The sequence below is a fragment of the Callospermophilus lateralis genome, chromosome 8 (genome assembly GCF_048772815.1).
Source record: "Callospermophilus lateralis isolate mCalLat2 chromosome 8, mCalLat2.hap1, whole genome shotgun sequence".
Taxonomy (NCBI): Eukaryota; Metazoa; Chordata; class Mammalia; order Rodentia; family Sciuridae; genus Callospermophilus; species Callospermophilus lateralis.
The window spans coordinates 43,192,367-43,218,912 of NC_135312.1; positions in this window are offsets into that span (position 1 = coordinate 43,192,367).

Here is a 26,546-nt window from a genome sequence, read left to right on the forward strand (position 1 = left end):
ACCTCCATGTTAACTATAATTAATAAAATTGATAAAATTCAGGAAAACTGAGAACATGTGCATGAAGAATTCATTGCTCAAATATATTTTCCAAAGACCTGATGCCTGGTCATGTAATTTGAATGTTCCACAATGAAAAAACTTAGATGACCTAGTGGTAGAACAAACTTCAAGAGCATTAATAATGTCTTCCAAATTGTAAAACATATAATAGATTCTAATAACTTTATTAAAGACCAATGTGTTCTGTATTTTGACTCAATTATGAATTAGGTGAGAGTGAAAAATTATTTACCTGAAGAATGAGAAGGGACAAAACATAGGCAGCTTTTATCTAATAGTCTTGCAAATGTGAAAAGAGTGGTGAAAAAAATGGTAAGTATTCAAAGTTAAATCCGATAGACTATTGAGGCTTTCTAAACAGAGCAAATGAGAATGAAAAGAATATTGGCAAGTCCTGAAAGAATTATACACAATGTCGTTTTTTCCAAGGCAATGACTCTAGTGTTTAAGGAATAATCACAAGAAGTTCTATGTTATGTCGTAAGATTAGTTCTATTGAAGAAAGTACATAAAATTTAACACTTTGGGTTACATTATTCAATATTTTACTGGACCATATGACATATCACACAAGGATCATCTACCTTGGTAATGAAGTATTTAAAGAAAAATAAAACCAATTTAAATGTAAGCATAACAATAACTTGTCAGAGATACAAAAATATTGCAAATGTGATTGGAAAAGAGAATAAAGAGAAGACCCTCAAAGTAGTTTAATGTTTTTTATATTTCTTTCACTGTGCATTCTCTAAATTTGATGATACATAATGAGGCAAAACATTTTGTAAATTCTATTACATTTTGAAAATTTAATTGTTAGCTGAAAGTATAACAAAAATAATTTACCTGCATAAATTTGAAGCCATTGTCAAAGTGGCAATGGGAAAATCAAAGTGATGCCTTCTTGCCTTAGGACAGTCATTAAGAATATTATTCTAATGCTCTTTTAGAAACTGTTGATGTATTCATAAAGATATAGATTCTTTAGTGAAAACCAAAGAAATATTTTTAAAAAATGTTTTCTTTTAACATTTACTTGATCTGTGTTAATCATTTAAGCAACATTAATTCTTGAACAAAAGTCAGTGTAAAGCCAATGGGCACAGAGGCACACCTATAATAATTTCTCTAAAACACATTAGAAAAAGAATAAAGAAAATTTTCTTTGTGAACCTCACACTTAGCACATCTGTTATTCAAATCTAATTTTAAAATAATTTTTTTCCATGTCACATACAATTTCTTTTTAAGCAAAAAATATTTACTATGTTAAAAGAATAAAATTTAGGTTATAAATGTTATATTTACTTACTGATGAAATTGACTGATGTACATTGTAAGAAATGCACTATTGATAAAACCTCTATTCTTGAAGTACTCTAATGGCTAAATAATATAAAATCTAGTACAGCTTCCATTATAGTTTTGCAGTGTATACAGACACATGATTTTTTTTCTGGCTATCTTTAAAAATAGCTTTATTACTCTTCAATATTATTAAATCTGCTAAGGAAGAAAGTATTACAATTATTGAGTCCCACCGACACTTGTGGAACAGCCCCAGATCAGCCCCAATGACACTCATGGAGCCTGCACTGGGTCCTGAGACAGCTGACAGCCACAACACTGCATACCACAACAGAGTTGCATCTTTGAACACATCCTCCAATGCCACTGCCCAGTCCCCCCATCTGACCTGACACTCTATCGCTGAAAGGAGCCTCTGTCTCTCTGGGGAAACCTTCCTCACCATCTTTAGTTAAGGCAATTCTCAGCTTGGAACACCAGCGGAGCAGGTACCCATAGTCCCCATCCCTCTTTCTCGGCAGCTGCTACTATGAACAGTGACTGCCTAATACAAAACAGCTCTCCAAGACAGGTGTGTAGCCCCCAGAGTGCAACCTACAAGACTTCCAGTGAGAAAGGTATCCAATTAGGAAGTAAAAAGGGAGAAGGTGAGTGAGATACAGTTTAGAGACTAAATTAGAGACCAGAAACTATGAGGCCTACAATGGATATAAGGAGAAAAGACCAGGTGGCCACATCACTCAGGAAGGCCCCAAAGGAGATCTTTGGGGTGCAACCTCTTATTGGGGACTGGCTGGTGCCACACCCCATTTCCAGGTGCCCTGCACCCAAGACCAACCCTCCCGCCCTGGTAACCTCTACCATCCTGAGGGTGGAGATGCCAGCAAACAACAGACAACCCCATCTGTTGGATGAGAAGAGAAGGAAGAAATATAATGATCTCCAACCCAAACAATCCTTGTCTCTTCCTTCAAGACTTTTTTTTCCTCCCTCTCTATTCTCCCACTCTCACATTACCAACATTTGTGAAACCAAGCACTTTGCATAAATTTGAATACTGAGGACTGGGATGTCTGAATAGTATATTACATTGTGTTATATATTCTTTTATCTCCTATTTTTACATTTTTTTATTATTCTTAACATTTATGTGTGTTTGTTTTATATACTCTATTGTCTCCCCCACTTACTTGTCTCCTCCAAATCACTTCCTCTCTCTTCTCCTGCTACTAACCATCTTCTTTAGATTCCTTTTTTACACTTTCTAAGATCTAATAACTCTATATCCTCACCTTCTACCCCCTCAACATCTCCTTGTATACCTCACCCCCAGTTCTTTGTCCACCATCAGAAACTGTAGACCCCTTTACAAACCTATTGTTTGTATTATAGATAATAATTGAACTTAACATTTCTGTGTATTGTGACAAAACTGTAAGTGCGGTAATAACTCTTTGATTTAAGTTTGTATATTGTTTATATTAGAATTTGTTAACATTGTTCTTCCCCTCAAAGGACAGGTATTGGAACCCTGCAGGGTCACTATAAGCCCGCATAGTAAAAACGGTAATGCCCTGGATCCACAGTGCTAGAAGGGAAGAAAAAAGAATGACATGAAAACACAAGGGAAAAAGTGTCCCCAACCAATCAAGATACTGCATTATTAGAACCAAAGGCTAGCACAACAGAATAAATTACAGAGAAGGAGTTCAGGATGTACATAATTAAGATGTTCTATGAATTAAAGGATGATAGAAGAGAACAATTACAGGAAGCAAAACATTACTTCAATAAGGAGATGGATGTCCTGAAAAAAACAAACAGAAATTCTTGAAATGAAAGAAACAATAAACCAAATTAAAAGCTCAATAGAAAGAATCACTGACAGATTAGTTTACTTGAAAGACAGGACCTCATACAATGAATATATAATCTTGAAAAGAATGTAAATCACATAGAGAAGACAGTAAGAATCCATGAGCAGAACATTCAAGAAATACAGGATAACATAAAAAGTTGAAATTTAAGAGTTATTGGGATAGAGGAAGGCATAGAGTTTCAAATCAAAGGAATGAAAAATCTATTCAATGAAATAATATCATAAAAATTTTCAAACATGAAGAATGAATTGATAAACCAAATACAAGAGGCTTACAGGATGGCAAATGTACAAAATCACAACATATCCACACCAAGGCACATTATTATGAAAATGCCTAGAATACAAAAAAAGGAGAGAATTTTAAAACTCATGAGAGAAAGGAATCAAATTACATATAGGGAGAAACCAATTAGGATATCTTCAGATTTTTCAACCCAGATCTTCAAAGCCTGAAGATCATGGAACAACATATTCCAAACTCTGAAAGAAACTGAATGCCAACCAAGAATATTATATCCAGAAAATTTAATCTTTAGATTTGTGATGAAATAAAAACCTTCCATGATAAACAAAACTTAAAAGAATTTATAGCTAGAAAGTCTGCACTACAGAACATCCTCAGCAAAATATTCCATGAGGAGGAAATGAAAAACAACAATAAAAATCAGGAGAGGAATGTATTACACTAAAGGAAAAACTAGAGGAGAAACCAAGTCAGTAAAATACCAAAAATAAACAAGGTGGCTGGGAATACAAACCATGTCTCAATAATAAACCTGAATGTTAATGGCCTGAACTCACCAATCAGAAGACATGGATTGGCAGATTGAATCAAACAAAAAGACCTGACAATGTGCTGCCTCCAAGAGACTCATCTCATAGGAAAAGACATCCACAGACCGAAGGTGAAAGTTTGGAAAAAACATACCACACACATGAACCATGGAAACAAGAAGGGGTCTCCATCCATATCAAATAAAGTAGACTTCCAGCCAAAGTTAATCCAAAGGGATACAAAAGGACATTTCATGCTGCTCAAGAGAACTGTACATCAACAATACGTAACAATTATAAATATATATGCCTCAGTAAATGGAGGATCTACATTAATCAAACAAACTCTTCTCAAGTTCAAGAGTCAAATAGACCACAATACAGTAATTCTGAAAGACTTCAACACACCTATTTCACGGCTGGATAGATCTCTCAAACAAAAGCTAGACAAAGAAACTATACAACTCAATAAAATAATAACTTAGACTTAACTGACATGTATAGAGTATTTCATTCATCAATGAGTAAATACACTCTCTCAGCACCATGTGAATCCCTCTCTAAAATAGACCATATATTATGCACACAGCAACTCTTAGTAAATACAAAAAAGTAGAGATACTACCCTGCATTCTATCAGATCATAAAAGGAATGGAATTAGAAATCAATGATAAAATAAAAAATAAAAGCTACTTCAACACCTGGATACTAAATAATATGCTATTGAATGAATAATGGGTTGCAAAAGACATCAAAGAAGAGATTAAAAATTCTTAGAGGTAAATGAGAACACTAATATAACATATCAAAATCTCTGGGACACTATGAAGGTAGTACTAAGAAAGTTTATTCCATGGAGTTCATTCCTTAAAAGAAGAAAAGTCAAGAAATAAATGACCTAATATTACATCTCAAAGCCCTAGAGAAAAAAAGAACAAATCAACAACAAAAGCAATAGAATACAGAAAATAATGAAAATTAGAGCTGAAATCAACAAAATTGAAACAAAAGAAACAATTTTAAAAATTTAAATAAAAAGTTGGCTCTTTGAAAAAATAAATAAAAGTAATAAACCCTTAGACACACTAATGAAGAGAAGGAGAGAGAAAACTCAAATTACTAATATCTGTAATGAAAAAGGAAATATCAGGACAGACACTATAGAAATACAGAAGATAGTTAGAAATTATTTTGAAAATTTGTACTACAATAAAATGGAAAATATACAAGGCATTGAAAATTTTCTAGAGCCACATGATTTGCCCAAATTGAACCAGGATGATATGCACCATTTAAGCAGATCAATTTCAAGCAATGAAATAGAAGACACCATCAGAAGCCTACCAACAAGGAAAAGCCCAGAGCCAGATGGATACACAGCTGAGTTCTACAAAAACTTTAAAGAAGAACTAATACCAATACTTCACAAATTATTTCATGAAATAGAAAAAGATGGAACACTTCCAAACTATGAGGCCAATATCACCCTGATTCCAAAACCAGACAAAGATATATCAAAGATAGAAAACTCCAGAACAATATCTCTAATGAACATAAATGCAAAAATTATCAATGAAATTCTGGCAAATTGAAAAAAAAAACATATCAAAAAGATAGTGCACCATGATCAAGTGGAGTTCTTTCCAGGGATGCAAGGTTGGTTCAACATAAAGAACTCAAAAATGTAACTCATCACATCAATAGACTTAAGAATAAGAATCATAGGATTATCTAAATAGATGAAGAAAAATCTTTTGACAAAATACAGCACCCTTTTATGTTAAAAACACTGGGAAAACTAGGGATAACAGGAACCTATCTCAACATCATAAAAGCTATCTATGCTAAGCCCTAGGCCAACATCAGTTTAAATGGAGAAAAATTGAAAGTATTCCCTCTAAAAACTGGAACAAGACAGGGATGCCCTCTTTCACTACTTCTATTTAATGTGATTTTTGAAACACTAGCTAGAGAAATTAGACAAAGAAGAGAAATTAAAGGAATACAGATGGAAAAGAAGATCTCAAATTATCACTATTTGCTGACACTATGATTCTAAAACTTCTATAACTAATAAATGAATTCATCAAAGTAGCAGGATATAAAATCAACACCCACAAATCAAAGGCATTTCTGTATATCAGTGACAAATCCTCTGAAAGAGAAATGAGGAAAACTACCCCATTTATAATAGCCTCAAAAAAACAAAATACTTGGGAGTCAACTGAATGAAAGACGTGAAAGACCTCTGCAATGAAAACTATGGAATGATTAAGAAAGAAATTAAAGAAGACCTTAGAAGATCGAAAGATTTCCTTGTTCTTGGATAGGCAGAATGAACACTGTCAAAATAATTCCAATACCAAAAGCACTATGCAGATTTAATGCAATTCCAATCAAAATCCCAATGACATTCCTCATAGAAATAGAAAAAAAGTTATGAAATTCATCTGGAAAAATAAGAGACCCAAAATAGCTGAAGCAATCCTGAGCAAAAAGAGTGAAGCATGTTTAGTCAGTATATCAGAGCTTAAACTATACTACAGAGCAATATAACAAAAATGGCATGATATTGGCACCAAAATAGTGTTGTAGACCAATGGTACAGAATACAGACAAACCTACATAAATATAGTTTTTTAGATAAAGGTGCCAAAAACCTATATTGGAGAAAACATAGCCTCTTCAACAAATGGTGCTTGGAAAACTGGAAATCCATAGGCAACAAAATGAAATTAAGTCCCTATCTCTCACCATACACAAAACTCAACTCAAAGTGGATCAAGGACCTAGGAATTAAACCAAAAATCCTGCACCTAGTAGAAAAAAGAGTAGACTCAAATCTCCATCATTTTGGATTAGGCCCCAACTTCCTTAATAAGACTTCTATAGTGCAAGAATTAAAATCAAGAATCAATAAATGGTATGAATTCAAACTCAAAAGCTTATTCTAAGCAAAAGAAACAATCAGTGAAGTGAGTAGAGAGCCTACGGAATGGGAGGAAATTTTTACCAAATCACATCAGATAGAGCACTAATCTTTAAGATATATAAAAAACTCAAAAATTTTAACACCAACAAAACAAAACAACAACAACTAAATCAATAAATGGGCCAAGGAATTGTAGATACACTTCTCAGAAGATTATATACAATTGATAAACAAATTTATTAAAAAGTGTTCAACATCTCTAGCAATTAAAGAAATGGGAATCAAAACTACTCTAGGATTTCATCTCACTCCAGTCAGAATGGCAGCTATTATGCATACAAACAAATAATGAATGTTGGTGAGGATGTGGGGAAAAAGGCACACTCATACATTGCTGGTGGGACTTTAAATTGGTGCAGCCAATATGGAAAGCAGTAGGGAGATTCCTTGGAAAACTAGGAATGGCATCACCATTTGACCCAGCTATCCCTCTCTCCCTCTCCTCGTTTTATACCCAAAGGACTTAAAATCAGCATACTGCAGGGACACAGCCACATCAATGTTTATAGCAGCACAATGCACAATAGCTAAACTGTGGAACCAACCTAGATACTCTTCAGTAGATGAATGGATAAAGAAAATGTTTGTTACAGTGGAATATTACTCAGCATTAAAACACAATAAAATCATGGCATTTGCAGGTAAATGGATAAACTTGGAGAATATAATGCTAAGTGAAGTAAGCCAATCCCCCAAAATACAGATGCTGAATGTTTTTTCTGATACAAGGATGCTGATTTATAATGATATGGGAGGGAGCATGGCAGGAAAAGATAAACTTTAGATAAAGCAAATGGGAGGGAAGGAAAGGAAGAGGGCATGGGGCTAGGAATGATAGTAGAATGAGATGGAAATCATTACCCTAAGTACATGTATAAAAACACAAATGGTGTGACTCTACTTTGTGTACAGGCAGAGATGTGAAAAATTGTGCTCTATTTGTGTAATATGAATTGAATTGCATTCTGCTGCGATATATAACAAAGTAGAAGAAATGAAATAAAACAAAATAAAAAATAATTATTTAGGTCCACCATGTCACAGGGTTTAAATCCAGCCATCATTTTAAAAGTAAGAAGCAAATATTTAGCAAGTACACATGAACAATTTAGAAAGGAATTTTATTTCTATGAACATAATTAATGCAACTTTTCTTATGAATTATTGTCTATTACCTTTAAATGTCAATAACTATAATTAGCGTTTCAAATTGGTTCTTATATTTTTTTTCAGTCTTCCTTTGGTTTGTTTTATTTATTTGTTCTTTATAGTTATACATGACAGTAGAGTCTATTTTGACACATACATGGAGTATAACTGTTCCCAATTCATGTTATTTTATATTTTTTTAATTTAAATAATTTTTACAAAATGATTTTGTCTTTATTTTTACTAATAAGTAATAAATATATTAACATTCCCTCCTTTTTTCTGGAGAAAAATGTGATTTTTTAAAAAAATAATTTACTGAACATTTCAATTTCCCATGCTGCCTTTTCCCAAGACCCTTTTCAGGAGAACTCGGATTATAGAGTTTTGTTATAAGTCATAGTCAGGAGAGCTGTGACACGGGGATGTTTATACCAGACCAAGGTGAGGGAGAAAGCATTGTGCTTGGTGAATGGACTGGGGCCAGTGACTACCATGAGCATGTGGCCTGAGGTCTTCATGTAAAGGAGAGGAGTTTCCTTAGAAAAACAGGACAAATAGTACAGATTGGATTCTGATATTTATATTTTTGTGTACTTTACAAATAACAATAGAAATAACAAAAAACTCAAAACTTTGTTAGATCACAGTCCTGTTTTAAAACTGGGGTAGATCGTTGCAGTGCCACCTTGGAGGTCTTACCTCATTGCTCCTTTTCTTTCCACTACTGACTGGGAATGGAACTCAAAATTTCATACACTTCTAATAAAAATAAAAATGACACATTATACCTATCTGATCTGTTGAATATAAATTTAAATCCATGCTACATTAATAAGTTCTGTTCTTAAGATGTTCCAAGAACATTATATCTGTTTAATGTTCATACAAATATATAAATTAGATTTAGATTTTTTTTATTTTTATGGTTTTCTTTCAAAGAAGAATTAACACCAATATTCCTCAAATTATTTCATGAAATATAAAAAGAGGGAACCATTCCAGATTCATTCTATGAAGCTAGTATCACCCTGATACCAAAACCAGACAAAGACACATGAAGGACAAAACATTTCAGACTAATATCCCTGATGAAAACAGATGCAAATTACATACAAAAACATATTAAAAAGATGGTTTTCCATGACCAAGTAGGGTTCATCCCAGGGATGCAAGGCTGGTTCAACATATGGAAATCAATAAATATAATTCATCGTATTAATAGACTTAAAGACAAGGATCATATGATTATCTTAATAGATGCACAAAAAGCATTTTACAAAATAAAGCACCCATTCATCTTCAAAACACTAGAAGAACTAGGGAGAGTAGGGACATACCTGAACATTGTGAAAGCTATATATACTTAAACCCAAGGTCAACATCATTCTAAATGGACAAAAATTGAAGACATTCCCTCTGAAAACTGAAACAAGACAAGGATGCCCTCTTTCACCACTTCTATTCAACGTTGTCCTTGAAACTCTAGCCAGAATAATCAGAGAGAAGAAAAAATGACAGGGATTCGAATAGGAAAAGGGAAACTCAAACTATCTCTATTTGCCAATGACACAATTCTGTATTTGGAAGACCCAAAAAACTCTACCAAAATTTCTAGAGCTAATAAATGAATTCATCAAAGTAGAAAGATATAAAATTAGCACTCATAAATCAATTGCATTTCTGTATATCAGTGATGAGCCAACTGAAAGAGAAATAAAATATTTGGAAATCAATCTAAGAAATGAGGTGAAAGATGTGTACAATGAAAAAGACAGTACAGTAAAAAAACAAAATGGAAGAACTTGGTTTTGTCAAAATGGCCATACTTCCAAAAGTGCTAAACTTCCTATTAAAATCCCAATGACATTATTTATAGAAAAAGAAAAATAAGTCATGAAATTCATTGGGAAAAATAAGAGACCAAGAATAGCCAAAGCAATACTTAGCAAGAAAGGTGAAGCAGGAGACATCACAATACAAGATGTTAAAATATAGTACAAAGCCATAGTAACAAAAAGGCATGGCAATGTCACCAAAACAGATATGAAGATCACTGGTACAGAATAGAAGACACAGAGACAAACCAACATAAATACAGTTATCTCATACTAGACAAAAGTACCAAAAACATACATTGCAGAAAAGATAGCCTCTTCAAGAAATGGGGCTGTGAAAATTAGAAATCCATATGTAGCAATATGAAATTAAACCCCTACCTCTCACCCTGCACAATACCGAACTCAAAGCAGATCAATGACTTAGGCACTAGAACAGAGACCCTACACCTAATAGACAAAAAAGTAGGCCCAAATCTACATCATGTCTTAGAAACCAACTTCCTTAACAAGACTCCTAAAGTGCAAAAATAAAATCAAGAATAAACAAATGGGATGGCATTAAACTAAAAAGCTTCTTCACAGCAAAAGAAAAAGTCCAGAAGGTGAAAAGATAGCCTATAGAATAGGAGAACATCTTTGTCCCCTGCACCCCAGATAGAGCATTAATCTCCAGGATATATAAAGAACTCAAAAGCTTTACCACCAAAAAAACCAAATAAACCAAACAATAAATGAGCAAAAGAACTGAACAGACACTTCACAGAAGAAGACATACAATTGGTCAACAAATATAAGAAAAAATGTTCAATAACTCTAGCAATTAGAGAATTGCAAATTAAAAGTACATTGGAATTCCATCTCACTTCAGTCAAAATGGCAATTTTCAAGAATACAAGTGACAATAAATGCTGGTGAGGAAGTGGGGTAAAAGTACACTCATACATTGCTGGTGGGACTACAAATTGGTGCAACCACTCTGGAAAGCAGTATGGAGATTCCTCAGAAAATGTGGAATGGAACCACCATTCGACGAAGTTATCCCACTCCTTGGTTTATACCCAAGGGACTTAAAATCAGCATACTACAGTGACACAGCTACATCAATATTTATAGCAGCTCAATTCACAAGAGTTAAGCTATGAAACCAACCTAGATGCCCTTCAACAGATGAAATGATTCAGAAAATGTGGTACATTTATACAATAGAATACCACTCACTCATAAAGAGAAGTGAAATTATGGCATTTGTTGATAAATGGTTGGAACTGGAGATTATCATGCTAAGTAAAATAAGCCAATCCCAAAGAATCAAAGGCCAAATATTTTCTCTGACATTAGGATGCTGAATCGCAATAAAGAGAGGGGAAGGTAAGGAATGTTAGAAGTACTTTGGATTAGACAAAGAGGAATGAAGGGAAGGGGGAGGGAATGAGAATAGGAATGATAGCAGAATGAATTGGACATTACTTTCCTATGTGCATTTATCAATATATGACCAATGTAATTCCACACCATGTACAACCAGAAGAATGGGAAATTATACTCCTTATATGTATAATATGTCAAAATATACTCTACCATCATGCATCATGTATAACTAATTAGAACAAATTTAAAAATATAGTAGCTTTAGAATTTTTTTAATTTTAATTTATTTATTTTTAGTACTGGGGACTTAACCCAGAAGTGCTTTACCATTGAGCCACATCTCCATCCCTTTTTATTTTTTATTTTGAGACAGGGTCTCACTAAATTGCTGAGGGACTTATGAAGTTGATGAGGCTGGCCTTGAACTTGTGATTCTCTTGCCTTAACCTCCAGTGTTGCTGGGATTCCTGGCATTACCACCATGCTCAGCTAGATTTAGAAAAATTAAGCAAATATCCAAATTATAGAGAATTCTTTTCCTGATTAACATTCACGCTCTTTGCCCTTAATACTACCTATTAAGACCAAAAATTTCTATTACATTTATTTTACCACAGATGGAGGTGAAGGGGGAGAAGAGACATGCCCTTGCAGAGAGAGGGAGGGAAAGAGGGAGGGAAGAGAGGAAGAAGAGAAAGGGGAGGGAAGAAAGGAAAAAAAGAAACAAGGAAGGAAGGAAATAAAAAAAACAAAGAAGGAAGGAAGGAAGGAAAGAAAGAAAGAAAGGAGGAAGGAAGGTGGAAACCTTGGTTAAAGGTAGGAGCACTGAGCAAAGAGATCCCCCTTCCTCCCTCTCCCTCCCTTCCTTCCTTCTTTCCTTCCCCCTACTCCTTTCCCTCCTCCCTTTGACTTGCTCTAAGTTGCCCAGGTTAGGCTTGAACTCTCTATCCTCCTGCCTCAGCTTCCTGAGTAGTTAAAATTACAGGCTCAAACTCAGCTAAAATCTATATGTTTTAAGTTCTTTTTGTGACTGTCTACTTAGTCAAAGAAAAGTATGTCTGAAAGAGAAGGAAAAAACATCCCCAAAGTTGAAGAGATTGTAAGGGAATATTTGAATTCTGAAAGTACCATTTTATGTTTCTTTTGATTCATGGTTAAATTCTATTCTATGGGACAACCTGTAGTTAGAATTCTAGACTAGGTTTTAGGAACCATAAAGACTAAGATGAATGCTGGAAAAGGGGATATCTTGTTTTCAGCATAGTCATTTGGTTCTTGAGAAAATGGAATTATTAGATTGATTTATAACTAATTGATGATGTCCAAATGGTGATGATGTATAGCTTCATTTCCCACTGGAGGAAGCTCTCAGCACAGAAACAATGAGTTTGCCTCTCACCATTTAATAGAAAAAGGTCTGTATTTTAGAGCAATGACTGATGTGTCAAGAGAGCAGAACATGTTTGAATTTGCAAGTTATCCGAAACCAAAAAACAACACAAATGATGCATGGTTAAAAACTACGTACAAACTGATGTCAAATATTGCTGTGGTAAATTAAATATAAGCAGACAAAATATAAGCCTTCCTGCAGGTCAATTAAAAAAGAAAAAAATCACCAGTTTAAGATGTGGAATGCTTTTTCTATTGGTAGGCTTTCTGACCCGAAGCTCAGTATGAACTATTATTGTCATGTGGCTGTTGGTATATCTACTTTGAGTTTAAACTTCATTAAAGCCTTGCACATTATCTCAAAAGAGAAAGTATCATAACTAGCTTTACATACCATTCTTTCAAGGAAACTGATGAAAACAAATGACCAGGTAGATTTGGATAAAGTGACCCATACAGGGTCAGAAAACTTACAGAACTTTGGTAACTCAAGCCACATTCATACTGCCTTTTTATGTTTAAAAACATGAGGCATGAATAGGTGCCACACTTACACAGAAGGAGCAATAGTTTTGCAGAAATAGTGATAATGGATAGAAATCACAGAGATACTGATTTTTGATAGAATTTATGGCAATTTTTCTCATAATAAAAACTGGCTGTATAGTGGGTTTCCTTCTCGCCATGGAAGGTCTTCAAATACAAGGCTGATGAACATCTGGGGAATGTATTTGGGATGGTTTGTTGCTTTGTTGCCAGTTACTAGATCAGTGACATCAACTATAAGCCAATATTTATTGAATGAATGATTGAACAGAAAGGAATTGGTTATTAATATCTAGGGGCCAATCATTATTGGTCAGACATAGCTAGTCTTCCAAAATCCTATAGAAGGAAATTATCACTTTCATTTTTCAGCCCTAGAAATGAAGCATGCCTAGTGAAAGGCACCTAACTGGCACCCAGGAAGTGAGTGAAGGCAAGGTTTAGTTTCTGTATATGTGTCTCCTGAGCCACTTTCAAACATTAAAAGGCCATTCACCCAGACAAACTGTGAGGTTCCCTCATTCACCCAGACAAACTGTGAGGTTCCCTCACCAAGCACTGGGATCCACATGCAAAGGGCTTGAATTTACTAACTCTTAGAATTTACTAACTGTTACTACATTAGAACCAATTGAAATAGAAGGACAGGAATTTGTTTTGTGAGGAAATCACATATACATTGGGGAAATTTTAATTAATGAGTAGGAAAAACAAACAGGAACACAGCCAGGCACACTAGCACAGTATTGTTTGGGTACCTAGGGGCCAATGTGGGATTGGGACTTTATTGTGCTTTGGGCTCTTAGATAAATTGCATAGTTATAACAAAAACAAAGGCTGTGGTGGGCTGCTTAGATAGGAGTAAGAAGTCTGGTGTGCTATTGCAAAATAGTATGAACACAGATAACAAAATGTGCTGTACTTTTCAAAAAAAAAAAAGAAGAAAGAAAGAGAAAATAAAAACATGAAGAAAGGATTTTGAAAGAATTTATAACGACACATTTTTTTTTTAAAGTAAATTTCCTAAAGAAGAGGGAGTCATGGACTAGAGTCAGGAAAGAGCCCTGTATGAAGCTAAGACCGGCTGAGGCAAATGCAAAACAGTCTTGGTCAGGTGAATGAAAACCATCTTGGTTAGCACTCAATAAATGTTGAATGAGTGAATTGAATAAAGCTTAAATGAGTGAATTGAATAAAGCTTATTCTTTAATGTCATAAGTTTAAAGTGTTAATTTGAAAGAGTCTAAATATGCCAGTGAACTAAGAAAGTAATTAAAGCAAATTTAAAATAATATTTCAAAGTCTTTTTTTTTTTTTTTTGAACCTAGGGGCACTTCACCACTGAGTCACATCTCCATCCCTTTTTATTTTTTATTCTGACACAGGGTCTCATTAAATTGCTGAGGCTGGCTTTGAACTTGTGATCCTCCTACCTCAGACTCTGAGCTGCTGGGATCAGTGGCATGTATTACCAAAAAAAAAAAAAAAAAAAAAAAAATCTTTTTAAGTCTCTGTTATTCATCTGATATTTCATTGTGCAGAAAATGTCACATACCCCAAATATATTACATGCATATTATGAACAAACTTTTCAAAAAATTAAAAAAGATCCCTCACAACTTTAAAATTGGAAGCATAATTTATAAACTATTTACTGAAGAAGAGAACACCATGATATGTTAAAATATCTTTAAAAATAAAATTCTTTCTTTCAAAAGAGATTGTGTTCTCAACATTTTTGTTTATTCTAGGTTGAAAACATTATACCAGACCCTGAAACATTATGCATAAACTTTCTCTGGCAGCTGTGGCTATAAAATAAGAATAATAATGCTTTCTTCTCCTACCTTGATGGGTTGTTTATGAAGAACAAATGAGAATGTGAAAGCATTTTAGAATTGTAAAAATAACTAGAAATGCAGGGAACTTTTAAAATGAATAATCAGCATATAAAGTTGATTTTGAAGGTGTTTTCATTTTTAAAAATAATAACATCTAAAATGTCATAAGATATCAGGCTATCTCTTAGGACATGGAAAATAATATTTTCTGACCATGATCTTAAAATAATTGGTAAGTCTGAATTAGTGATATGTTTAAATATTGGAATTGTAACAATAAGTACAGCTGAAAATTTATAAAATATCTCGATTATTTTTCTCTCAAAGCATGATAATATCTTGAAGGAATCATCATCAGCAATACAGCATCAAAAATGCTTCTTGAGAGTACTAACTTCATGTGCACCCACATAATCCATGTTCAAATCCCAGTTCTACAATATACCAAGTCTCTAAACTTGAACAGGTTACATGAAATCTCTAACCTCTGGTTTCTTATCTGTGAAATTGGGGAAATATCTATTCTCTGAGGCTGCTACGAAGAACAAATAACTTGATGGATGTTAAAGCAGTGCAGTGACTGACCCTTAGGAAATTCTCAAAAACGGCAGAAAACACACACGCAACACATGCAATTAGACATACATCCATATATATAATACTAGCTTATGAAAACAGGTTTTTGGTTCTCTATCACTGGAATTTCCTGTGCTGACAAAACAGCTCATTTTTAAAAAATTATTATTCAAGGAGCAATATTTTTCTTATTGTCTTTATTACATAAATGTTTGACACATAAATCTTTTCTGCTTTACTGTTGGTGTAGAAATTTTAGCAAGTGTCATGCATCATTAATTTTAAATCACTTGGAATAAAGACATTTTACCAAGCCATATTTGGGGCATGCATCAGAGGTACTGTATTCCAGTGCAATCAAATTGAAATGGAGTTTTTAAGCCTTAGGTTTGTCATTCATCTTCTCTCTTTGGGAAAGTCACTCATCTTTCGAATCCCTGTTGACTGATTTGTAACTGCTATGATAATTGAAGCCACTTAAATAGATTATTGTAAAGATGAAAGGAGATAATAAAGGATGGACATCCACCCATAATTTGGGTGTCAACACTGATGATCATTCGTGTACACACACACACACACACACACACACACACACACAGGCACACCAAAAGGATATACCAAGAGTTATGAAATACATAATGAGGCTTTCTGGGCAAGAAAAAAGCAGACTTTCCCCAGTCTGGTTAAAAGTTCCTTGACAGAGCAACAAGGTAAGGAGACTGACTTGGGGTCCTAAATGATGTGATAGGACGAGGGAGATGGTCCCATGCAGGCATAGACTTGGATGGTTTGAACTTCCCACAAGTACTCAAAATAGTGTCTGAGGTTTCCCAGGAGTTTGTCCAAATGCAAGGAAGAAAGGGAAAAGGGGAGGAAAGGGTTTAAAAGCTTTAATAACCAAACATCAAAAATAGATTCAAAACTCATTGCAGTGTGAATAAAGAGTTTTCTTATTATCAAGCTATTTTTGCAAGCATAGTGGTATTGGTTGCTACAGAACAGCCACTTCCTTCCTCCCCTCTTCCTTGTTGACAGAACTGACTCACCACAACAGAGGCTGAGGATATGTCTCATATCAATCAGACAGGAAGTCTGCTGGAGGGCTGAGAGGAGTGATTTTATTCTTCTAATAAAAAGATTCCATTCCTTTATCATCAGAAAATGTGTGATTCAAATTTATAAAGGAAAAAATTTTAAAAAAATGTAGAGTTGCTCAGGAACATTTCAGCATGAAACAAAAATATCTATGTGTTCCATAGAGTTATTGTATATCTTAAGATATAGAAACAAAAATGAAAGCAAATATTATACACCTCCATGACAACTCATTTTAATAAAATAACATTGGCTACCTCCTGATAATCAAAAGTTCTAATTGTTGGTAATAAAGTACCCTGGAGAATAAAAATGAAATGAATTCCTTGCCATTTAATAAATATAATTTGTGAAGTAGACATACAATTTCAAATTATGCAGTCTATGTGTGATTAATTCTTAGTAGTGATCAGTTTGGTCATGCTGAGGTTAAGTGTGGTTCCTTTTTTTTTAGAGTTAAAATTTTAAAAAGGACTTGTAAAAGGCAGAATGAAATAGATCCCCAAAGATGTCAAAAAATAGATCCCCAAAGATGCTAATGATGTTGAACACTTTTTCATATATTTCTCAGCCGTTTGTATTTCTTCTTTTGAGAAGTTTTTGTATAGTTCATTTTCCATTTATTATTTGGGTCTTCTTTTGGATGTTGAGTGTTTCAAGTTCTTTATGTATTCTGAATATTAAGCTTCTGTCAGAAGAATAGCTAGTAAAGATTCTCTCCCATTCTGTAGGTTCTATCTTCATATTAATTGTTTGCTGTGTAGAATCTTTTTTATTCAGTGCCTTCCAATCATTGGTATTATTCCTAAGCTTTAGGGGTCCTTTTGAGAAAATCATTGCTTGTGCATATATGTTGGAATTTTGGAACTACATTTTCTCCTAGGAGTTGCATCAATTCTGGCTTAATTCCAAGGTCTTTGATCAATTTTGTGTTGATTTTTGTGCAGGGTGAGAGATAAGGGTCTAGTTTCATTCTTCTACATATGGATAACCAGTTTTCTCAGCATCATTTGTCTAAAAGACTGTATTTTCTCCAAAGTTTTTGGAACCTTTGTCAAGAATCAGGTGACTGTATCTGTGTGGGTTTGTCTTTGTACCTTCTAGTCCGTACCATTTTGTCTGTTTATGTGCCACTGCTATGCAGTTTTTTTTTTCTTTAGTATAACTCAGTAGTATAATTTGAAGTCAGAAATTGTGATGCCTCTAGTATTGTTTTTTGTCCTAGAATTGCTTTGATTCCTATTGCTGTTAATTGCCATATCTCCTGAGTATGAACCAAAGTGTCAGCATAGTATTGGTGCTTTTAAAATCACAGAATTCACATACTCTTAGAAATTGTTTTTCCTAGTTAATACCTTCTATTACGTTTTTAACATTTTGGTTCCATTTCATACTATAAAAAAATCGTATTTGGTATATTTTTACAATATGCACCAATGGGCTTCATGCGAAATGTCTTCAGGTATTTATTTTCAGTTTAATAATGATAATAATAATATGATTAAGTTGTATAAGTATTATAGAGTAATACTTGTGCTGTGGATGTGAGATTAGTATGTTGGTGCACAACATTAATTTAAGGGAACAGAAAAATCTGGACAAAAAGAGATTTTCTGTAACATTTATCTCAGGAATAGAAATTGACTCACAGAGAACAGCATACGTAATTTGGGCAAGAACAGTCTTAGGAATCTAACCCAATGAATCAATAGAGTTCAGTTCCACAGCAGTGCTTCTTAACTCTCTCTTAAAGCAGAATTAGGCACTTTTATGTCTGAAAATACTGAAATATAAGTTAATGAAGATTATATCGTAAATATTTACCTATTTTAATTATTCAGATATAGATTTTATATTGTCTTGAATGGCATGATGGACTCTGATCCGGGGGTCTGGGGCTGCTGTGATGGTGGTGAGCCAGTAATTTCAGATGGGAAAAACCAAAGACAGTTGTGGTAGAGGACCAGGTGTCTTAGGGATGGGTTTTATCTCAGGAAACTACATAAAACATCATGTCAGAGTTCTTTACATTTCCGTGGTCACCCAGATGTTTTGTTGTTTTTGCATTCACCCAGATATTTTGTTGTTTTTGCATTCATTAGAAGTTAAATGGCTTCTAAATTTGTCTTCCTTCCTTGAAAACAATCTCATGTAGAGTTTGTAGGAATATTTCTGTATTTATATGCCCAACAGGATTTCAGCCAGAGTAAAGAATGGGAGAAAAATGCAAAATAAAACAAAACCATCACCGTTCTCCTCCTAACAATAAAAGTACACGATGAAACTCTGTTTTTATTAAAGATTTCATTTGCTTTTTGCAATTCTTTTTGGTCACATTGGCTTTGGTATATGTCCTAGTAAATTGTAAAAAAATTGAAGCCAAATGCTTTGAGATGTAAATATTTACAGGTATTTTATCTCTAACATAAAACATAGTACCTTACACCAAGCAGGTATTGAATGGATGGATGGATATGTACTCCATATTTAGGACATCTCAGGATATCTGAGACTAGAAGATGCAAATACAAGTTAATTGGTAGCTAAAGAAAAAAAAAGGAAGAAAGATGTTTCTCAATTTTAATCCTGATGTTTCAGCCACATTGAGGTCTATTGACTGTGAAGTTCTCCCTCTTACTTCTGGTTGGTTGCTTTCATTCATGCACTAATTATAGAACTTTTTTTTTTTCTCCACCATTTTCTCTTCAACAACTCTAATGTAGCTCTTAGGTCTCATATTTCAAGTTTTTCCTTCTGGGATAGGACCAATCCCAAATTCAGAACAGACAATTTTCCTCTTTGATCTAATAGAACTGGGTAGTCACTTTATGAAACACTGAGCTAACCACACTGTATTTGCTTATTTGTCATTTCTCAGAAATTCAGTAAAGAAATCAATAATCAAAAATGATGAATGAAGATGTATTCCATATTTAGTATTGCTTAGAGAATATCAATGCTAAGTTTCAACCTAAGACACAGGATTGTTTTCCATAGAAGATGCCCCCAAAACTTTTCTTCAAACCCCATTTTTCCTTCCTTACCCCCAATACTTGTCCATTTCCATACTGAAGTGTTCTCAGCCCTCGACGTTTCTGTCACTCTCCTCTGTGTGTGATTTCCTTTTCTGTCTTTTTAGATATAATATCTCCCAGTGCAGGGCTCCTCAAGCAGTGGTGTGCTGGCTCATGCGGATTCCAGAAACTTGTGTTGCCAACAGCAATGAGAAAAGTACAGAAACTTACAGCAAACATTTTTAAAAATTCATAGAAAATGAATTGAGTCTTCTAAACAAACCTAGTAATAAAATGGGCTTATTTGTCATTAGTTTTTTTTTCTGTTATTTTTATTGTGTTAAAAATATTGGCCTGTGATGGAATGAAAATAAAAGCTAGTTCGTCACCACAGATTGTTGGAGAAGCATTGTTCTTTCTTCATGGATATTGAAAACATCTAACCTCTTTTACAAGGCGCACACCATCCAATCAAAATGGAGGCTGATCACACAGTGTTTCCTCGCCTTCTGAGTATATATTCATCTGCATATCAGCTCTATGTTCTAGAGCTCTCCCTTTCCTGATTTATCCAATCTTATAAAGCAACTCAGGAACCAAGCATACAAAGCTCTGCATGGTGAGGATAGCTGGAAAGACCCAGAAGTCCTCTTCTGCTGCCTGCGGTATGGGAGGATGGCAGGTGACAGGACAGGAATACAGGTGGCCAGTACTTGCCATTGAGTCTTTTTCTTCCATAACCATTACAAAAAAATATTTTGAAGGAAAAGGCCTGAAGACATGGAATATATTTATGTATGAAATCTCATATTTTAAAGATTTGAATTTTGGGGAGGGGTAGAGGAAAGTGAACATCCCAGCCTTTTTTTTTTTAATTTTTTAATTTTTGAGACAGGGTCTCATGCTAGATTGTTTAGGCTAGGGCCTCAGTAAACTGACCTTGAACTTAGGATCCTGCTTCCTCAGCCTCCTGAGCCACTGGGGTAATAGGCATGTACCACCATGCCCAGGTTAAAGATACAAAATTTTAATTTTTAGGAGCTCAAATCAGCTATCCACCAAAAGAGAAAGATATTAAGACAGAATATACTTAAAGGTAAAAGGAAAACTTGCATTAAGTAGTGACTTCATTAGATTCTTTTTATTTTGTGCTTCTTTATTTATAAAGATTGTAAATAAGACCACACAAATAAAGGCTTTAACTAGATCAAAATTTCTATTCAAATTAATTTACTTTTCATATATCTATTATTATCTAGGGTCATTTATTTGTATCTAATTTTAAAACAACAAATCCATGAATACTACAGCTATTTCTATACTTTTAATTCAAACATTTCCTACATTGTTTTAAAATAATTCCTTTACTGCTTTATTGAGCTATTAAATTCTGAAGTGGCAATGTTGCTTATGATGTAAACTTTCTTGGGCTATGTATATTGCAAGGGACACTGCATCTTATTTTAAAAATAATTTCCAATTGGCTTTTTACCCTTTTTTGTGGGTTTCCGAAAATATTTCCGTGGATCCTACATGCTTCACTTCTCTAAAGGTTCTTATTAGACAGGAAGTACTTTGCATTATTTAAGAAGGCATCAAAAATAACCGTAGCCTTCCATCTAGTATCAGCAGATTTTCTCTTCTTTTTATTCACATTATTCTTAGATTTCAAATGTTGTATCATACAAATGGGTATGTGATAAATTGACTTTGATAAATTGACTATTTTTTGAGGTAAGTGGCTTGTGTCAGTCATTCTCCACTCCCATCTGCTGCCTTCAAACCCAATCAGATCTATACTTCAATTGCCAATAATATTCAGGTAGCTCCTCAGTTACCTTCTTTTTTTTTCCCAAGCATTCTCTTGCCTGACAATATGAATTTTCATGCACCTAAAAAACATCTTCATTTTTCTTTTTGTGTTACTGGGGATTAACCCAAGGGTGGTCTACTTCTAAGCAACATCCCCAGTCTTTTTTCTTTTTTCTTTTTTTAATTTGGGATGCACTCTCATTACATTGCCCAGGCTGGCCTTGAATTTGCAATTCTTCTGCCTCAGCCTCTTGAGTAGCTGTGATTATGGGATTGTAGTACCATGCTCAGCTTAATAAATATATTTACTTGCCTTCAACTAGGTTCCTGTATTAGTCTATTTCTTGTTACTATTAGAAAAAATACCCAAGGCTGAGCAATATCTAAACAATAGAGATTTATTTGCCTCCCGGTTTTGGAGGTTAAAAGTCAGAAATGAAGTAAGCCTTTTGGAATCTGGTATGGGACTTGTAGTGGTATCATAACAGGAGTACTTGGAAGAGGAATCAGACTGTGAGACAGGAAGCCTGAATTCAGGGAGGGAACAGTCTTGCTCTTTGATAATGACTCACGGCCCTGGGCACTAACTTCGGGTCTCACATAAACTGCATTAATTCCTTTCAAAAGCAGCAACCCCGGGTGCTCTAATCACATTGCACAAAGCTCCACCTCTTAAAAGTTTTGCCACTTTCCAGCATTGCCACACTCTGCACCACACTTCTTTTTTTTTAATATTTATTTTTTAGTTATAGATGTACACAATACTTTTATTTTATTCTTATGTGGTGCTGAGGTTTGAACCCAGTGCCCCATGTATGCTAGGCAAGGGCTCCACCTCTGAGCCACAACCCCAGCCCCTGAACCACACTTCTGACACTTGTACCTCTGAGGATCATACTCAAACCTAACCACAGCAGCCTCTTACACAATGCCTCTAAAATGAAACAAATTATCTTTACCACCTTCATTCTCATCCCTGAAGAAATAATCTCCTCTTTATTAATGGTCAATATTTCTATTAATGGTGGCACAAATATTCTAGCTGCCTAAAATAGAAAATATTCTCCCTCGTCCTTTCTTAATAAACCTGATTAGTCAGAGCAAGTCTTCTTGATTCTACCTTAAAAATAAAAAATTTAAAAAATCTTTTCCCAGCTTTTCTCTTCTCACTTGCATTTCTTCTGGCCTGCACTTTAACACCTACTTTTAATTGGTTGCTATTTCATTTCACTCTCCAATGTTCTGTGAGGATTTTCTTCCTAAGTTACATGTTAGTCCATCCTGACCTTTCTTCTCTAAAATCTAGCCTTACGCTACTTATATAGAATAGATTCAAATTCTTTACCAAGGGATTCAAGGCCTTTAAAGACATGTAGCTTATATAAGCCCAAACCCAAAGAATCTAATATATTCTTCATTTTTATGCTTTGCCATTTCTCATGTTTCTATCTTTTGGAATATTTTTTATTTCCAATCATTTTCTTCACATGTCATTATTTTCCTAAAGTTTCAAGGATTACCTGAAATGACTTCTTCTTTCCTGTGTTCATGAGGCTCATTCCTGAGAAATCTCAGAGAAATTAGTTTTGATCTTTACTTGTTTGACTTTTTTATGACTATAGTATAGTTTTATCACAGGTATATTTAACTTACTCAAACTATCCCTATGTGTGCTCACAAGTTCAGTAGCACAGTTGAGTGTACATCTACCTGCCATCCTTTTAAAATTCTTTTTCTATATCTCAGTTCTCACAGGCTTTTTATATAATCATCTAGCCTGATGTGGTTCTAGTCTGGGGAGATGTAGCATTTTTTGGGAGGGGGGGATATGTTAGCAATGTCCTGAAATGATAGGTCACTAATAAATAAGTACATGTTTATGGGTCATTCCTTCTGTGACTTGGTAGACCAATTGAGAGGTGCCTGTTTAATTCTTCTTCTTCTTTTTTCCTTTGTTCTGGGACTGAACCTAGGACCTTGCACATGCTAGGTAAGAGCTCTACTACTCAGCTACATCTACAACCCTGCATGTTTATTTCTAATGTGGTGTTTTCCTAAGGAGATTTTTTTCACTTTTTAGTAAGAAGTGAATCTGTAAACTTCTGAGTTTTAAACTTTTAATTGGTTGCTATTTTCATCTCACTCTCCAATGTTCTGTGAGGATTTTCTTCCTAAGTTACATGTTAGTTCATCCTGACCTTTCTAAATTCCTAAGGGGACATAAATGTCATTCATTTTATATAGTATATATTATAATGCTGAAGTCAATGTTTGATGCATGATCATTTACCTGAATTTATTTTGAGTATTTCAAATCAGAATATGTCTCATAGAGACACCAAATAGTCTCAAGAAGTGTTCTACTTCTTTGCGGCATAGTGACTATCTTTGTGATGTAGCAGGAAATCCATATATATGCTACATAAACACTTCATAACCAGGTCAAACATTCCACAGGAAACTCTTACTAGTGTTTTTATAAAATACCAGGATAAATAAGTATCTTAACTACTTGTAAAAAAAAGGTGAAGCTGACATTATTGAACTTGCATAAAATTTAGGGAGGAAGGTCACCTCAGTATTTGAGAGAATCAGAAAACAGAGTGAGGGATTCTTATCTGTGGTAAATTGGTCTCATGTGGATTCAAAATCACAAATTATAACTAAATGTGCTTAGGAATATTCAGTCTTCTTAGACTGGTAGGAAAAGAAAAGAGTAGTTTAATATACTTCCATAAATACCTACACATTATCATATATCAGTAATAATAAAACGTTTCTTCTTGATGATATTGTGATATTTTAATTCCTTTGCAGGAAAAGTAAACAGAAACATCTGCAAGTTCCAGCATTTCAATTTTCTACTTTGCAGATTTCTTATTTTGATAGAATCCCTTTTATACCTCGACTAATGTAAGGTTGTGTTGTCTCCCATTACCACCCTTGATCATCCTGTCAGCAGAGCAGGGCTAATGTCATCATCATGGTTAAGCTCTAGAGGATTTCCTGCTGTTCTTTTTTTATTTTTTAAAGTTAATCACAATGTTTTTCATTTTTTGAGAAACATGATGGGAATATGGACTTCTCTTGTCTTATTTTTTATATTGAGTATTTGGGGCAGAGGCAAAGAATAGTAGTAAAATAAGTATCCTGGAAAAAAAATGTTTTCCATACTTTAAAATTAAATTTCCTCTCAGTAGTTCTATTCCCTGTGTTTTCTGCATGTGCCTCTGTCCGTAAATGAGGTTCTGAATTTAGGAACCAGGTTAAATGTTTTATCTAAATGGCCATATTTCAACCAGATTTGTAATCCTCATTACAAATAGCCAGATGCAGTAACTTAGAAACCTAGCCTGAAACTGAAAGCTTATGGTTCTTAGCAGTCAGACTGCTTCCAATTATTTTCTGCCATAATTCCCGTTCTAATTAAGCTACTGAAAATATATTGCAGTTTTATCATTACTAATGCTTTTTGTTTGTTTCATGGTAGAGCTTTTTTATAATTGAAATGTGATAAAGATTATCTGAAATTATTTCATGAATGCAAATCATATCTGCTGTACTTTTATCAATGTCAAAGTAATCTTACTGGTATCTAGAGTATTCTAGAATGACAGTGAACCTGAATAATTCATTGGCTTTTGACAGGTCAGCCTCACTACTTCCACAAACATTCAAGAAGGCACATAATGTTTCAGTCATAAAGAACTTAACCTGAGCTTTGTTTATTTATTTTTCACCATTATCATATGAGGTCAGTACAAATTACCTTTGTGACTATGATTGGATGATTCAGGGTATTGAAGGACACAGAAATAGACTGAAACGATGGTTGAGCCAGTTACTCAAAGTTATAACCAAGGTCACAAATAGAGTAGAAGTCTAAAATTACACGCCTAACCCCCTATGTGTTCTTTCAGTGTTCAATCAAAGGAGGCATATTATTTCTTAGTTGTGGTATGTTTGCAATTTTGCAGCTTGGAACAAAACAGCACTTTATATTATATAGCACCTTCAAATTTCATCTCATCCAATCATCCAGCAAATATTTCTTTAGTATATACTATGCGAACTGCACCGTGTGTGTGCCAATGTCAAATTTTCTATTCTCAAAGAGCTTCCTGGACACAATTCATTTTAACATAAGACCAAGAGGAAAAGGAAAAAAATTAACTATTGAAAGGAAACAGTAGGCCAAAAGATCAAACAAAGAGTGGAAGCTGATTTCTCTGCCAAGTATCCCATATCAGATCTAGGCGTATATCTGGGATATACAGCCAACAGACAGTCAAATGACTTGGTATATTTTAAAATCAATAGTATTTAAATATTTATTGAGCACTTACTTGAGTACATAAGAAAGACAAAATCTTTTTTTTTCCTTCCAAAGAAACGGCTTAAACACACCAAAGTGAGTGAACATTGCTTCACAGTCTCAAATGTGAGATTTTCAAGTAAGTTTAATTTTTGTTTTCCAGCACTGATGTATTTTTCCAGACTGATGAAAACCTTTGGACCTTGCAGGAGTTTCTGCAAGTACCAGGTTTGTGCCCGGTTGAGGACATAGAGATGGAGTATACTGAGTTCTCAGTTATTTGTTATCAGCTAAGTATTAATAAGTCAAATGGAAAAAAGTAAAAGTATCCACATATTCATATCTCAGAATACTGTCCCAGCTACATTATCTTTTAGTAGATCATTGTGCAGTCAAAAAAATTTCTCATTTAGTTTTTTTCCCCTCAGTGTTCTCAAAGAAGATAGGACATGGGTGTTTTGTCCAAGAAGTAACTGGCAAGCTTTGAAAGTTAGAAAGGGTTGAGTAGATTCCTCACTGGGAGATGCAGCAAATGTTTCCCTTGAACTCTACCCTTCAAGCATGGAGGCTCTCT